General features: G+C 64.7%; 1 protein-coding gene across 4 annotated transcripts in view; it reads left to right on the top strand.

The window, feature by feature from the left end:
* The first annotated feature begins 753 nt into the window (after positions 1-753).
* AHDC1 (AT-hook DNA binding motif containing 1) overlaps positions 754-6,000 on the top strand; it is a 92,576-nt gene continuing 87,329 nt past the window's right edge. For 2 of the 4 annotated variants that reach the window (XM_029080384.1, XM_029080383.1), the window contains exons 1-2: positions 754-789; positions 1,325-1,404. The gene's annotated coding sequence lies outside the window, so the exon portion shown is untranslated. Of the gene's footprint in view, positions 808-1,324; positions 1,405-6,000 lie in introns of all 4 variants that reach the window. The other 2 variants (XM_029080382.1, XM_029080381.1) reach the window with 1 other exon arrangement.

The raw sequence follows: 6,000 nt of genomic DNA, 5'->3' as shown, positions 1-6,000 counted from the left end.
GTCACACAGCTGACGGGTGGTGGAGGCAGGGCTTGAACCCACACCCCCAGACTCCCAAGCCCCTGCTCTTTCATTCATTCAATCATTCAATCGTATTTATTGAGCGCTTCCTACGTGCTGAGCACTAAGGGCTTGGAATGGACAATCTGGCAACAGAGACCATCCCTGCCCGACCACTTGTCCGCTGTGTGACTGTGAGCAAGTCATTTCTCCGTGCCTCAGTTACCTCGTCTGTAAAATGGGGATTAACTGTGAGCCTCACCTGATGACCCCGTATCTACCCCGGCGCTTAGAACAGGGCTCTCTGCACCTAGTAAGCGCTTAACAAATACCAACATCATTATTATTATGACGGGCTCACAGTCTAACCGGAGGAGACAGAGAGCAAAGCCAAGCCAGGTTGCTTCTCTTATTGTTGTTATTATTATTATTATTATTATTATTCGGGTCCCGGGGTCCTTTGGGGGGCGTCCTCCCCATCCCCCCTCCTCCCCTCCAGGCCCCCGAACTACAAGTCCCGTGATGCTCCGAGGGCGGGTGTCCCTGGGGTTCCGGATGCTGCCGCCGCCGCGGAGAGAGGCAGGGAACCAGAGCTCGCAGACAGCAGGGGCGGCAGCAGCAGCAGCAGAAGAAGAAGCAGCAGCAGAGGCGGCGAAGGAGGAGGAGGAGGAGGAGGCTGAGCGAGCTAGACAGGCAGAAGGAAAGGGAGGGAGCGAGACTCACAGACCCAGACAGACGGACAGAGACAGGACCGTTCCCTGCTCCAGCCCCACAAAGCCACACCAGAAGGCAAGAAGAGAGGAGGAGGTGGGCTGGGGTACGGGGGGAGAGGTGTGTGTGTGTGTCTGTGTGTGTCTGTGTGTCTGTGTGTTGGGGGGTGGAGGCAGAGGGAAGCCGAGGGTTGGGGGGAGAAGAAGGAGAGACCCACCGGCCCCCCACTACCAAGCCAGGCTGGGCTCTCTGTCCTCATTTCCTTTTCCCACCCAGCAGCGAAGAGGGGTGGGAGCCAAGGGGGAGATTTCTCCCAGGCTTGCAATTTCTGGAAAGGGGTGGGGGGGCTTTGTGTGTGAGTGTGTGTGTGTGTGTGAGAGAGAGTGTGTGAGCGTGTGTGTGTGTGTGTGTGTGTGTGCGCGGCACAGGAGCAGAGAGAAAGGGAGAGAGGGAAGGAGGGAGGGAAGGCAGAGAAGGAGAGGGAGGGCGGGGGGCGGGGGAGGGGGGCGACATGTCCAGCAGAGTTACCGAAGGATAATGTGAGCGGAGGGAATAAAATGCTGTCAGTGAAGGCCGCCAGCGGCGCTGAGAGCTCCGTGAATCTCCCCACCAGCAAGGACCCGGCCGCTCCGGACGGACCAGCCCCCTCCCCGAGACGGACAGGCTGCGAGGGACCGAGCGTGCAGCAGTCGGGTGAGTAGAGGGGCTCCCCTGCCCGTCCCTTCTCCGGCCCTCCCGCAGCCCTCGCTCGCTCCGGTCCGTCTGTCCGGTGGCCTCCGGCCCCCCTGCCTTCGACCGGCCCGGCCCAGGCCTCCCGGGGCTGCCCGGCCCGGCCCGACTCCTCTTTTGTGTGCTGCGCCTGGTTTTCCGTGCCCCCCGAGGTGCCCGGCGCCCAGCTCCGCCCGGCTCGCAACTTGCTGCAGCGGCGACGGCCGGTCCTGCCCCGGTCCTGCCCCGGTCCCTGCCCCGGTCCCGGCCCGGTCCCGGTCCCGGGCGTCGCGCCCGAAGCCGCCTTTGTTTTGGTGGAGGGGCTTCGCCCGGGGCCCGGCAGCGGAAGGCGCGGGGTGGGTGGGGGGGACGCGGCGGGGGAGGGGGCTGGATTTTTCTAATTTCCTGCCACCCCCCGCCCGCAGCCCTGCGTTGGCGAGGTGGTGAGCGGCGGCTGCTTGCCCCCTCCCCTCCCCGCCCCCCAAGATCCCCCAGAGCCCCCCACCCCCGCCCGGGTCCTCGGGGGGCGGCTGTCTGCACCGCGTCGAAGGGAGATGCGGGGGGGAGAGGGGAGCTTGGCAAGGCCGGGGGCGTCCGGGGGCGGGGGTCGGTATTTTCCCAGCACCGCGCGGAAAGGAGGGGGGCGTCGGAATGCCCTCTCCCCCCTCCCACCCTCCCCCACCCCCAACCCGTAAAGTTCAAACCGCGACGGGAGTCACGGGGCTGGGGGAGGGGGAGATCTCCCCGGGGAGATTTGGGTCGGGGGGGAAGAGGAGGGGGGTCTCCCCCAGAGGGCCGAGATGCGCCCTTGGGATCAATCGCTCCCCCGAGGACCCGCGGGGGACGGTCGGAGAACCGGTGTGCAGGACCGGCTTCGTGTGCAGGACCGGCTCGGGGTGTGCAGGCCCGGCCCTGGGTGTGCAGGACCAGCCCCGGGGGTGCAGGACCGGCCCCGGGGGTGCAGAACCGGCCCCGGGTGTCTAGGACTCGGGGTGCAGGACTCCGGGTGCGGGGCTCGGCATACAGAACTATGTGTCCAGGGCCCCGTGTGTGCAGGACGCCGTGTGCACGGCTCTCCCGTGTGCAGGGCCAGAGTGACAGGCGGCTGACAGGCCGGGTTCTGGCCGCCAGAAGGCAGGCAGGGGTCGGCCGGGGGCCGGAAGGAAGACTCTTTCTCCATGAAAAACCCTCCCCCAAGCTCACACCTTCTCCGGCAGAGGCGGGGGGCCGCGGGACTTGGGGTGGGGGGTTGATTTCCTGTTAGGGAGGAAAGGGAGGACAGCAGGGGTCTGGCCAGGATGGGGGGAAGGAAGAGGGGACTGAGCCTGCGCCCCCCGGGGACCACCCTGACCCAGATTGACCCTCTGGGTAAAGTTTGCCGAAGGCGTTGGGGGGGGCTGTTGTCCCCCCTCCCACCTCCGCCCCACCCCGTCAGCTGGGGTGGAGGGAGGAGGGAGGAAATGGGCAGGAATTTCTGAGCCTGCTGGAGCCTGGGGGAGGTGGCCGTGGCTACCCCCAGGCATACAGCGAGCTGGCACCACCGCCGTGGCAGGGACAGGGAGGCGGTTACCGTCTGCGGATGCCAGGGAGGAGCCTGGCCAGGGGTGGGGAAGGGGTAACAGCCGAACAGACTCCGAGGTTCGTCGCCCTCCCCGCTCCCCACCGGGAACCGTGCCAAGCCCCGAGGGGGGCAGGGCCGGAGGCTCCAGGAAAGGCTTGAGGTGGGGGGGGGGTAGAAGGCTCCGAACGTCCACTCCGACCTGGACTCTCAGGGCCCCAGGCTGTGGAGTTGAGGTCAGACAGGGGCTGCTGAGGCCCGGCTCACCCTGAGCGGCTTCCCGCCCCTCCCGGGGACTCTGGTGATGGAAAGGCGATCCGTGCCCATTCACCACCCTCTGCCTGGGCCGGGCCCACCCTTGGTATCTGCCCTTCAGGCTCTCCCTCCCCAGGCCGAGGTCTCCACCAGGCGTCTACCCCAGGGGTCTGCTCTATGTGCCAGGCGGGGAGAAGGGGTGCCGTTGCTGGCTGAAGGACCCTCGATCCCGAAGGCTTCAGGGGTCCCGGCGCCACCCCGGGAAGTGGTGGTGATCGCTGGGGGCCAGCCGGGGACCCGCCTTGGAGAGCGTTGTCCGGAGGTGAAGGGGGCTGTCTCCATTGTGGCCAGGTTGCTGCCGCCGTAGCACGTGGGGTGCGCGTGGGTGAGTGCGTGTTGGCATACGGGGGGGCGGTGGGGAGCCTGAGGCGAGGCGGTGAGTTATCCGGCTCCCTGGCCCGGGGCTCGGCGGCCAGCACGGGCTGTCCTTCTCAGGCGGGCTCGGCGGGCCCGGCCTCTGCCAAGATGCCTGTTTGTTTCTAGCTACTTTGGGGATTTAGGGGCTGGGGGCGAGTGCGGGTTTGGCCCCTGATCCCACCCTTTCTTCCAGGCACCACGGGAAGAGAGGAGAGGGGGAGGCCTGGAGTGGTTTGGGGCAGGGTGAGCATACCCACTTGCCTGTTCTGGCCAGTAGCCACCTCTCCATCTCCTGCGGGAGTTACTGCTCCCAAATGGCAGAAGCCAAGCTGGTGCCCTGGGGGCCCAGTGCCTCGGACAGTGTCCAGTCCGGAGGGCAGAGCTTCCCTGGAGGCCCAGGGCCTCGGGCAATGCCCAATCTGGAGGGCAGGGCCTCCCCGGCAACCCACCCTGCCTTGGCCATGGCCTCACTCGCCCCTGCCCCCAGTGCCGGGGGTGGGCATGGGAAGCAGCATGGCCTAATGGATAGAGCAGAGGCCTGGGAGTCAGAAGAACCTGGGTTCTAATCCCAGCTCTGCCGCTTGTCTACTCTGTGACCTTGGGCAAGTCACTTCACTTCTCTGTGCCTCAGTTCCCTCATCCGTCAACTGGGGAGTGAGACTGTGAGCCCCATGTGGGACAGGGACTGTGGCCAACCTGATTAGTTTGTATTTACCCTAGCACTTAGAACTCTGCGTGATGCATTGTCAGCACTTAACAAATACCATCATCATTATTATTATTATTATTATCATTATTATTATTATCGTTCCTCCTGACCTCACTCACCCTTCACCTTCGAGACCCCCACCTAGTACCCTGCCCTGCCCTTCTTGTGCCCCTACGCCTGGCCCGAGTGTCAATATCTATTTTCCATAGTAGAATCCATTTTTAATGCAATTACTTTTGAGGTAATACAGAGGGAAACAAACGTGACATGTTTAAGTTGCCCGCTGTGAGTTTTTAACACGATAGATGGGGAGCGGCAAGGCTGAGGTAGAAGGATCTTCCTCTCCCTGAGGGTGACCCGGCTTCGCCATAAAGCCTGGAGTCAAGAGACAAGGGTGCAGTCCAAGCGCCGGTGGCAAGGGCTGGTCTGCCCGGGAAGGTGGGGGGCACGGAGTCGCCCAGGCAGGCAGCAGCCTCACCCCCAGGGGACTGTTGGGGGGGTCTGTCTGTCCCCACCCGGTGGGCCCGGGAACCGGGCCCAGGGAGGGCAGGACCTTGATCTTTCAGTCCCCGGGCTCCGCTCCACCCTTGTCCTGGCCCTGGCCCCAGCCCTCTGGCTGAGCAGGTGGGGAGGGGGTGGGGGCAGAGCTGAGTAGGGGCATTTGGGGCTTGGGGGACCTCCCCCCAGCCTGGCTCGGTTTCATCCTGGGCTCAGTTAAGAGCTGTGTTGGACCCCTAGGGAGCTGAGGCAGGGAGGGAGTTCCTGTATCGCCTGGCTGATGGCTAGTTTAGAGGCAGGAGGGGGAAGGGGGAGAGGGAGGGGCTTATAGAGTCGGTCACCTCTCTGGCCCTGGGGTGGGCGGGGGATCTGCCTGTCCTGCTGCAAGCGAGGTCACTTCTCTCTGTCAACCAGGCCCGGTCACCGAGGAGATGGCCAGACCTCCCCGGTTTGCCCCTGGCACCTTAGAACGGCAGTCAGCTCCCTGCTCTGCTCCTGACCCTCCCCTCCCAGCCCAGCTGAGCAGGTGTGTAGGGCTGTTGGCCCCCGAGGGAGAGCATGGGGCAGATCCAGGTCCTGCTTGGGTTCCGATGTCTGAGTCATCAGTGGGCGGAGGAGGGGGTCTGTGGCAGGCAGGGGTGAGGGGACTTGGGGGTTGGGGAAAGGGAGCCCAGCCTCTGTCTCTGCCCCCTCTTCCCCCCTAGTTAGGTTCCCCCCAGGCGGGCTGGGGGCTGACACTGCAGAGAAGCTGGGAGTGGGGGGATGTCACTATGACATGCCAGGAAATTGGTCCTCCAGGGAGACAGCCTGGCGGATTGGCAAGGGGAAGGGAGTGGCGGTATACACTGGGACTGGGGGAGGGGGCACGGGCAGACGGAGGCATGGGGGTGAGAGGGAAAGATACAGTCAGATGCCCCTAGACCCGGTGGTTAGAGGAAGGGAGTGAACCTCAGCAGAGGTTGGTGGGGGAGAGCAGAGCAGGCGGGTGACACAGGAAAGGGGGTTTTGGGGGAGTGAACTACAGAGGCTGTGTGCTTGGGGACCGGAGCCAGGACGACTCAGCTGGGGGCCCGGTCCAGTCTGGAACAGAAAGAGGGAGCAGGAGGCAGACAGGAGGGCAGACTGACAGACAGACAGGGAGGCA

This window comes from Ornithorhynchus anatinus, chromosome 16 (genome assembly GCF_004115215.2).
Source record: "Ornithorhynchus anatinus isolate Pmale09 chromosome 16, mOrnAna1.pri.v4, whole genome shotgun sequence".
NCBI classification, from domain to species: domain Eukaryota; kingdom Metazoa; phylum Chordata; class Mammalia; order Monotremata; family Ornithorhynchidae; genus Ornithorhynchus; species Ornithorhynchus anatinus.
Note: the sequence above shows the minus strand (reverse complement) of the source record. Positions and strands in the feature narration are given on the sequence as shown.